This window comes from Littorina saxatilis, linkage group LG5, assembly GCF_037325665.1.
Source record: "Littorina saxatilis isolate snail1 linkage group LG5, US_GU_Lsax_2.0, whole genome shotgun sequence".
Lineage (NCBI taxonomy): Eukaryota > Metazoa > Mollusca > Gastropoda > Littorinimorpha > Littorinidae > Littorina > Littorina saxatilis.
The window spans coordinates 61,056,952-61,066,467 of NC_090249.1; the positions used below are offsets into that span (position 1 = coordinate 61,056,952).

Here is a 9,516-nt window from a genome sequence, read left to right on the forward strand (position 1 = left end):
ATGGCAATAGACGAACCGAGTATGTCAGTTTGCATCACTTCCAATGGCAATAGACGAACCGAGTATGTCAGTTTGCATCACTTCCAATGGCAATATACGAACCGAGTATGTCAGTTTGCATCACTTCCAATGGCAATAGACGAACCGACTCCGGAAATAACTCTGTCGGCTTTGTATTGCCGGTTGTGAAAGATTGAATAATACAGCATTGCTTTTTAGTGAATCAAGCTTTCGACCCCTGCTCCTTGTCCACGCCAGTGTTTCAAACACACCCTTCGCCAGTGACTGGCCTATAATGTCACGTGCACAGGAACGTTGGACTGAAAGTCTGACTCAGAAGCGAGAGTCTACTCTTTGACAACCCATACAAACCGACTCGGCGAGTCAAGTTAGTTCCGAACATCGTCGTCTCAGTATTGAGCGGATTTGACTCTTTCGGTGCCAGTCGTACAACTGTAAGCTTACTGTATCCGAGGAAGGCAGAGTGACTGGCCGCCGCGTACAGCAAACTGGTCAGTGGATAATGATAATTGTCTTATAGCGAGCGTCACGGGGAGTAGTCTCCCTGATCTATCGACCATATTTTCCGCAAAGAAAAGAAAAACTGGGGTTGTTCTAGAGAGAAGGGTAAAGAATGGTTGTGATTGAAATTCCCCAGTCATCTGTCTTGTCCAGCTGGTGAGGACTAGGTCACAGTGACACGGCGCACGTGCTCCTTGTCAGTTTCTTGTCAGCGCAGTGCTATCAACACTTGACTGTGCGTGTGTACACGTGCAACCAATAACTCCGTCTCCTCAGTATCACTGTATACATTTGCAGCGGGAGCCCTCCCAGGTAGATTAGTGTTTGTTGTGGAGGCGGCGGGGGTACTAGAAGGGGGGGGGGGGGGGGGGCTTACAATGCGGTAGTGAGTGAGTGAGTTAGTTAGCCTGGGCTTTGAGTTATCAGTTTAAATCATTAATCAGTTTTAATCAGTCTCAGTGTCGATCGGTAGGCATGTAGATAGGTAGCAGGTAGGTAGACAGGTAGGTACGAAGCCGGATAGCCAGTCATGAGTGAATCAGTCGGTCGGTCAGTCATTCATTGACATTGTGTTTGTGTCGGGCGAGCGCTTCAGTAAAAACACGGCCCCCTGAAGCAAGCCTTTGAAATCAGTTTCTCCTTTTTCGACGACCGGTCATCGGGCTGAGGTGCACGAAGCCAAAGTGGGTGACAACCAATGGGAGATCTGCCCAAGTCGGTCCGCTCCCTCCCGGTCGGGGTGCACGAAGCTTTTTTCCCAGGGTTGCGTACCGAACGGGAGGCTCCCGTTTGGACCAGCTAGCTAGCAGCCCCACTCAAAGAAGTTGGCACCCAAAAAAATGGCGACCGCCTTTTTCGAAATGACGTTTTCGGAGATTTTACAAAAACAACGCCCAAACGAAAAGGTAGAATGGTGCCTTCCGTTCGATTTCAAGTCATGCTTTTCACATTTCCAAGCAAGATAACCGCTGAGAGTGCAGAAACGCCGCTGTTCGACTTTGAAATCTCGAATCGCAGACGATCTTCGCTTTCACAGTACAATCATAGCAGGTGAGGCAGTGTTACTCATTTCGATTAGCTCGTTTTCGTATTTTGTGTGCATTACGATCATGTAGAATTATTGGAATCAAAGCAGGAATGACTAAGGCATGCAAATGCGTTGATTTTGTCGAAAGCTGTACAGTAGTTAGCTAGATTCTTTCTGTTGAGTTTGTTTGTATGACTGAATTTCGTCTTCAAAATCTTACCACTTCTGTGATTTTCATTGTTTGTTTAGCTCATCGGCAGGAAAATCGTCAGGCAAAATATCAATCTGTTGAATGATAACGTTAAGATAAGGGATGTTCAAACATGTATCTGCTTGCAAACACAAGCGCAAGGCCAGATCTATCTGCTTCATTGACTGCCAGATTTTCATTGAATCTTCAAACTGACTCGTTTGCAGACTCTCAAATTAGATCCAGTGTTTGTATTCTTAGATTCATGATTGACCATTCAGGCTGTTTACGATGATGACGTTGTGTTTGTTTATGCTGATGCAATCTGCAGATCAAAGGGGACTGACCACAGGCTGACCCAGTGATCAATACAACTTGTGTTTACCACTCAACATTTCCTTCCACCTATAACTCAAGGGCAAAAATAAAGGTACATGCTTGTGGATTCATTATGCAATTCATGTCTGTGAAGATCAAGATAGTTGTGAGCTTTAACTGATTATGCTTATTAATATCAGCACCATCCTCACCCCATAACATTCATGTCCAACTAGCACTGTAACCAACCTTCAACCCTGCCCCCACCCCCCTATCCTTGCCCCCTCTCTGCATAATTATGTTCAATTTTTCAGAATGACCTTGTTATCACTCCAGCGTCTGACCATGGAGTCTACAGGCCATAGTCTCAGATGTGATGGGATCAAGAGGATGCCACAATGATCAAGGTAACTTTGCAAATACTCAAACAGATCTAAATGCAGAAGGTGATCCACAAACATGTTTGCTTAAACATTACAAGGTTACACCCAGAACAACAACTGGCCTTAGTTGCTTATTAACTGTTAGCAACAAAGACCCTCTCCCCCTCCCCTCTTCCACCTGCAACATATATTTTCATATCCATATCATACTTTTCCATTGCCTCTTATGTTGTATAACTGTTGATATTTAACAGTAACAAGTTTTTGTTTCCAATCAATGGCTCTGCATTTACTCTGTACACACACACACACACACACACACACACACACACACACACACACATACACACACACACACACACACACACACACACACACACACACACACACATATATTCACAATCTCTCTCTCCCTGTTTTAAATTCAGTCATTTGAATCACTAACATTTAAATGACAATGCTGACTAATATCAAACCTCCCCCGGTTCCCCAACTAGCCTTCTCACATCCCCCCCCCCCCCCCACCCACCCCACACCGTCCACCCCCCCCCCCCCCCAACTCATTAAATCACGAACACCACACTAATAGAATCATATATACTGTTGCTGCTGCTAAAAATTGTTGTGACTTGTTCTTCCTCTGTGTGTATGTTTTGTGTTTCCACAGAATGCAGTTCTTCCATGCGCCTCAACGTCTATAGATCTATGGAGTCTACAACATTGTCTGAGATGTGATTTGAGCCACAGCATGTCAGAATGATCAAGGTAACTTTTTAAACACATATAGCTGATCAAACTGAAGAATTCAAACACACAGTTTCAGTGGTTTTTTTTAATGCATAAAACATTGCAACAGTCAGGGGCTTTCTCCCAATAAAGATTGTGAGGTTTTCTTTGCAAGTTGTTTCGCTATGCAGAGTGTGATGTTTTTGTTTGTTTGCTGTACTAAATGAAGATGCACAGATAAAAGAAAGTCTTGCATGTAGAGGAAGGAATATATATGCTTTTGGTTTTTGACAAGACAAATTTGTACTCATTAGAGCTTAAGTATAAATTCCTTACATTTTGAACCAAAATGTCAGACATCACAGATCTCTCAAATTAAAAAAAAAATGAGGGCATCATTCTGACTTGAACATATACCACACATTTGATAGCCTGGTTATGTTCTGTGTATAGTGAAAACATTTCGCTTAATGAATTTCACATGTTGACACCAGTGCCTAGTAGGAAATGAATCGCACATCCTCCAATCTCCACCAAAAGAAGTCAGACGTATGTGCCCATGTTAAAATAAAGTTTTATTTTTTCCATGTAAAAACCTGGACAAACATGACAATGTGGTGTCTGATATACTGGGTAATATGATGAGGAACGTACCTTTAAAGGCCCAGTCCTTATTGTGAAAGCAGTTCTGCTCAGCTGGAATTTGGTGAATTTTTTTTTTTTTTTACAAGTTTTTTGTTAATGAAGTGAATTCGCAAAAACATTTAAAAAATAACAATTTGTTGTGCACACAAAGCATTCACTGATTCAGGCTGTTGAATTTTGTCATGTGTCTTGGGAAAGGGGAAGTCTTATTCTACGTAAAAGCATCGCCAGGTTTGGGTTGAGCCAAATCGTTTGCATGGAAAGGACTGTGCCTTTTAAGGACGCATGGATTTTTCATCTATTCAATTGCAGGATAACAACACAACACCGAATAGTTTCTAAGCTATTATTTCTTTTCCTTTCTCGAGTCCCACGAAGTTCCCAATGCTAGGGCATACTTTTGTATAGAAGCTGTTCGTAGAAATGTCATGTAAGGTTTTACACTGGCGAACATGAATTTTTCAGACTGGTTAAAATGAAAGAAGCATGCATTCTTGTGTTTTGTTTCTGCAAGCGGTATAATGTTATCTGATTTTGATCTCTTACGGTTTTTACCGCCAAGATATGTACAATGGGCTAATTAAACATTGCAGAACAGGATATGAACAAGGTATGTAGCGCTGTTTGCATCATTCGTTTAAATTCAGAAATCAGACTAATTTGCCTTCTTTGGCATTATGCATTGTCACGTTTCAATATATCACTTAAGGTGATTATGAACCGGTTAATTACTACTAATTAACTAACCACACCACGATCCACTCTCGCAGTCATACAATTAAATAGAGTCAACAAAAGTATAAGTTTCAGACGCCTGTTTATGTATAAACTCTCCACCTCCCTCGAGCCTTCACTCAAAATATGTTCCTTTTACGTTCTCAACACGTAAAAAAACCAGTGTTCACTGACAAAATGCCAGTAGTATATAGAAAATTATAGTAACACGCTGAACCCGTGTAAATATAGTTAAATGCGAATGTTCTGTTCGAAAAGCTCTAGTTCGTGCAGGTGTCACACACCCCACGTTGTCACTACTCCAATGAAATCACAGATACGAAAAGACAACGGTGGTCAACGGGGTGCGTACGACATGGTGCACTTAGCTTTATCTCTGCTGCTGCTGCTTAGCGGGTATGCTGGTTAGTCGGTTCGCTGGTTAGCCGGTTCGCTGGTTAGCCGGTCCGCTGGTTAGCCGGTCCGCTGGTTAGCCGGTCCGCTGGTTAGCCGGTCTCCTGGTTAGCGTAGCTTCAACAGGTCCCGCCAAAGTCAGCCGTGCAGATGTTACAGGAACGTAACGAAACGAAACGAAACGAAGGCTGCAAACAGAAAGCATCGGTGCACTAAACATGTCAGCTACCCCTCACCCACCACCTTTAAACATGTCATCTTTAAATATCTCATCGAGCACGTGGGCCTGCACAAAACGGACTTTTTACAACAACAAAACAGTCATTTTCCGTCCTTCTCTCCCTATCTGCAAAAACCATATACAGATTAGTATTTTAGCGTCACAGAGAGTAAATTATGCGCTAACCTGGAAAGAACAACAGAGAGTATTTCATTCCACAACACAGACTCATCAACAGCGTTAAATAATGATTTATTACCTCAAAAGCCTATGATTGTACTCTCAATGGAAGCAAAGTCCGCCTCCTCCCTGGAACAGCCTCTGTTCGTCAACAGTGACCAAAAACCTCCAGAACCCCTTGTCGAATCCTTATGCGAAAGCCATCGCCGACGAAGGAAAGTTGACGACTTGTCCTCAGCAAAGTACTGGCAGTGAGACAGGAAAAACTAGTGGAAGCTCCCCTAGAGTGCCGAATACAATATTCGGTGAAAAACCATCATACTCTAGAAACTGTGTATTAGATCCTTCCCCTTCTGCCGCTGGGTGTCAAGTGCCCCGTGCTTGTGTCTCTCTCAGACAACCTAGCCAATAACACGTGACTGACCTTGTCACAAAACCAGTCCAGCTATACACAATTCTGCCTCCCAAGCAGAAAAAAGACACGAGAAACTTAATCCCTGAAAATCCCGTGCGCGCTGTCAGCGAAAAACCGTCAGCCCTGTGACAGCAAAAACCCCCACTGTGAAACTCGTGCGCTACAAAACATCCGTGCTGATTGAGCACTGTCAGCAAACTCTGCTGTAGCCCAATATCACGTACAGGCGCTTTCTATCATAATCGACCAAGAACAGGCACTCCACTGAGTGACACTTTCTTGGTCTCTGTCACCCGATCGTGACATGCATAAGAAAATTCATCTTTATTTTTTGCAATGCTGACTGTAATTCTGTGCGTGTGTGTGTGTGTGTGTGTGTGTGTGTGTGTGTGTGTGTGTGTGTGTGTGTGTGTGTGTGTGAGTGTGTGTGTGTGTGTGTGTGTGTTTACTGATATATTGTAATTTATTAATCGGCTGAAGACGACACAGTTTCCAACTCCCCAGTGAGACTTCTTGAGTCAGTTGCATGCATGATAGCTAACTGAGGTGTCTGCAAGAAAGTAAGGGTATTTCGTATACTTCATACTTGGTGTACATTAATTGCAGCTTCGGCATGACTAGTCCCGAAAGATGCAAGTTTGTAGGTGAAATGGTCTGACTTTGGTTGTCTTTCGAAAAAGAATCCAAATTCGGGGATGGACTCAACAGTTCGAGGTTTAAAATGGAGCGGTAGACTAACGAACCCGATTTAATTCTTCAAGATTGATATCCTTGGGGTTATTTGAAGGACGTAGTATACCATAAACAACCTTGGACAATCAATGAATTGAGTACAGCCATAACAGGCAGGAGGAGGGCATCCCCATAGAGGGTTGCGTTCCTCTTATCGGTTAATTTTGCGCAAGTGTGACTCAACCATGAAGGGGTAATTTCTCCAGTCAATCGTGTTCGGCGAATATCTTCATGGTTGTTGTGCATGAATTTCACTTTGTTCATCACCATTCCACGAAGTTTCCTGTTTGTAGGTTTCATGGTCCGATTTTTTAGCTTCTTTCAAAAGTGTTCCAAAGTACCCCTCCATTTAACCTGTAACCTCGCAACTTTGTTGACCTTCGTCATGCATAAGCTGTAGTTAATAAACACCAAATGATAACTAATTCGGTCAACGGATGTAGAAATTATAAAAACAAAATTGGGTTGAATTTTGTGTGTGTCACCCTCTATGTTTGTATTTTTGCAGGCAGGCAGGGGTGGAGTTGTGATGATGCGGCGCCGGTTGACTGAAGACACACGAACCAGCACTATTCTTCGGAAGTGTTTGGATCACAAATCAACATTATTTTACATTGAATGGCGGCAGACATTTATGTATATAATTATATTCTCAGCTCAGACGTGTGCTTTGAATTCGGATGTTTAAGAACAAGAGACAAACTTGAATAAAGCCTTACGAAGTACATGATTGTAACTGGAGCAAACGTGTGTGTGTGTGTGTGTGTGTGTGTGTGTGTGTGTGTGTGTGTGTGTGTGTGTGTGTGTGTGTGTGTGGGGGTGTCTGAAGTGCAACAGTTAATAATGACGATGAGACAGAATGCTAAAACACAGATCCTTTTATCTAACAATCTATATCGTCCAACTTTTTTTTTTTTAAATGTTGCTGTGTTGACAAACGTTCTCCGAGCAAACGTCTATCTAATGTTTTTTTCATCACATTGAAAGAATTTCTTCTGAGTAGAATGAAGCTGAATTAAAATGTAAAGAAAAAAAGACCCATTGCTCAAAACATTAAAAAACAGGATGATTTTGATTCGGTCGTAGACCTAAAAGCATTACCGAGGGATTCATTCGAGGCCAGTGTATCAGTGCAAATTGAAAATCTGTGAAACCTCAGATATAACTTTATAAAACAAACAGAATTTTGATAAAAATAACCAAAATTCACAGTAGTTTTTGTTTTATTGTATCTCCCTCTTCACCCAACCCCAACCCTAATTGATGTGCCCTAAAAGCGCTCAAAAACATACACACGTTAGTTTTTCGCCTCAGTGCTTATCCACATTTACAAATATTGTATCATTTATTTTTGGTCACTGCCCTTCCCTTTTCTGATAATTATAGTCAAGTTTTCTTTTGTTTCCCTTGGATTCCCGATGGCTCCACGGTATACACCATGATCAGCGCATGCGCACTAAGGCCACTGAAGTCACTTTCCCGAATCTATTTATAACCTCCGACCCGGTAGGGTAAATGACCGAGACGGCTTCGTGCACCGCGACCAAGTGGGAGGGAGAGACCCAAGTCGGTTAGCCCCCAAGAAGGTGACAACTCTCACCAAGTTACCACCCAATGGTTGTCACCCGCTTCGATCTTCGTGCACCTCAGCCCGGAGTGACGATTGGTCCAGAATCAAAGCGCCAAGTGAAGCTACGCAGATGGGACTTCCTTACCATTGGCCGGAACGGTCTATCCATTATTCATCGAACACTGAATTTACATTGAACATGAGACGTGAGAGGGCCGCGAGGCTATCGGGAACATCAATTTTCCCCTCGTCATCACCCACCCGAAGAATGCTTTGCGAATGCATAATAGTGATTGGCCCCTCCTATGCTTGTCCGTGTAAAACGCAAAGGCATTCACTCTTTCACAGCCCATAACAAAAAACACAGAGTTATTTTCAGGATTGGTCTATTGTTTGAAGAGTTGAGGGCCGATTTTTCACGATGTTCAGAATAACTCTGCCGGGAGTGTGTGTGTGTGTGTGAGAGTGTGAGTGTGTGAGAGTGTGAGAGTGTGTGTGAGTGTGTGTGTGTGTGAGTGTGTGTGTGAGTGTGTGTGTGCATGTGTGAGTATGTGTGATGTGAAAGAGTGAACACTCTTGACAAAATGAGGCACTCTCTACCGCGCGACATTGGTCGAGTTACGTTGGCGACCCTAGTTACTAGGGTCGGACTAACCCCCCGCGGGTTAGGGGGAGTCCCATATTGGTTGGGACGAGAAAGAATTTACCCGATGCTCCCCAGCATGTCGTAAGAGGCGACTGACGGATTCTGTTTCTCCTTTTACCCTTGTTAAGTGTTTCTTGTATAGAATATAGTCAATTTTGGTAAAGATTTTAGTCAAGCAGTATGTAAGAAATGTTAAGTCCTTTGTACTGGAAACTTGCATTCTCCCAGTAAGGTAATATATTGTACTACGTTGCAAGCCCCTGGAGCAAATTTTTGATTAGTGTTTTTGTGAACAAGAAACAATTGACAAGTGGCTCTATCCCATCTCCCCCCTTTCCCCGTCGCGATATAACCTTCGTGGTTGAAAACGACGTTAAACACCAAATAAAGAAAAAAGAAAAGGGTCGGACTAAAGTTCGCTGAATCGGGGTCTGGTCGAACCTGATGACGTCACTCTGGTTGCTCTAGTCCGACCCGAACACAGTCGAGGGTTTGTGTGGTTCCAAAATGGCGTCGACTGAATGTGCGATCTGTCAAGTGATGTTTTACTTACAAGACAATTTTTAGACGGTGCTGTTCATTTCAAAGCACACTAAGTTCTGCATTGAAAACTAGTTTGATGTAGTGTTGGCTATCTTTGCGAAGAAGATTTGGTGGATATTGAGTTTGTTTAGTGTGAGTTTGTTAGATCATTGCAGAAAATATACTTACTATACAACGCGCGCAGACCATTCACCTATACACTGATAACTAAAGACTGCACCGACACCAACCCATCCGGCCACACTGACCCCCCATACACACTGTATCAGCA

The 9,516-nt window shown here is 43.0% G+C and overlaps 1 long non-coding RNA gene across 2 annotated transcripts; it reads left to right on the forward strand.

Moving 5' to 3' along the window:
* Positions 1-1,298: 1,298 nt before the first annotated feature.
* On the forward strand, positions 1,299-7,218 carry LOC138967628 (uncharacterized). Of its 2 annotated transcripts, XR_011456001.1 has the most exons (5): positions 1,299-1,572; positions 2,071-2,169; positions 2,372-2,464; positions 3,108-3,205; positions 6,995-7,218. It is a non-coding gene; the product is annotated as an uncharacterized lncRNA (long non-coding RNA). The 2 variants fall into 2 exon arrangements; XR_011456000.1 differs by lacking the exon at positions 1,299-1,572 and having other exon boundaries at positions 1,617-2,169; positions 6,995-7,217.
* Positions 7,219-9,516: the final 2,298 nt, after the last annotated feature.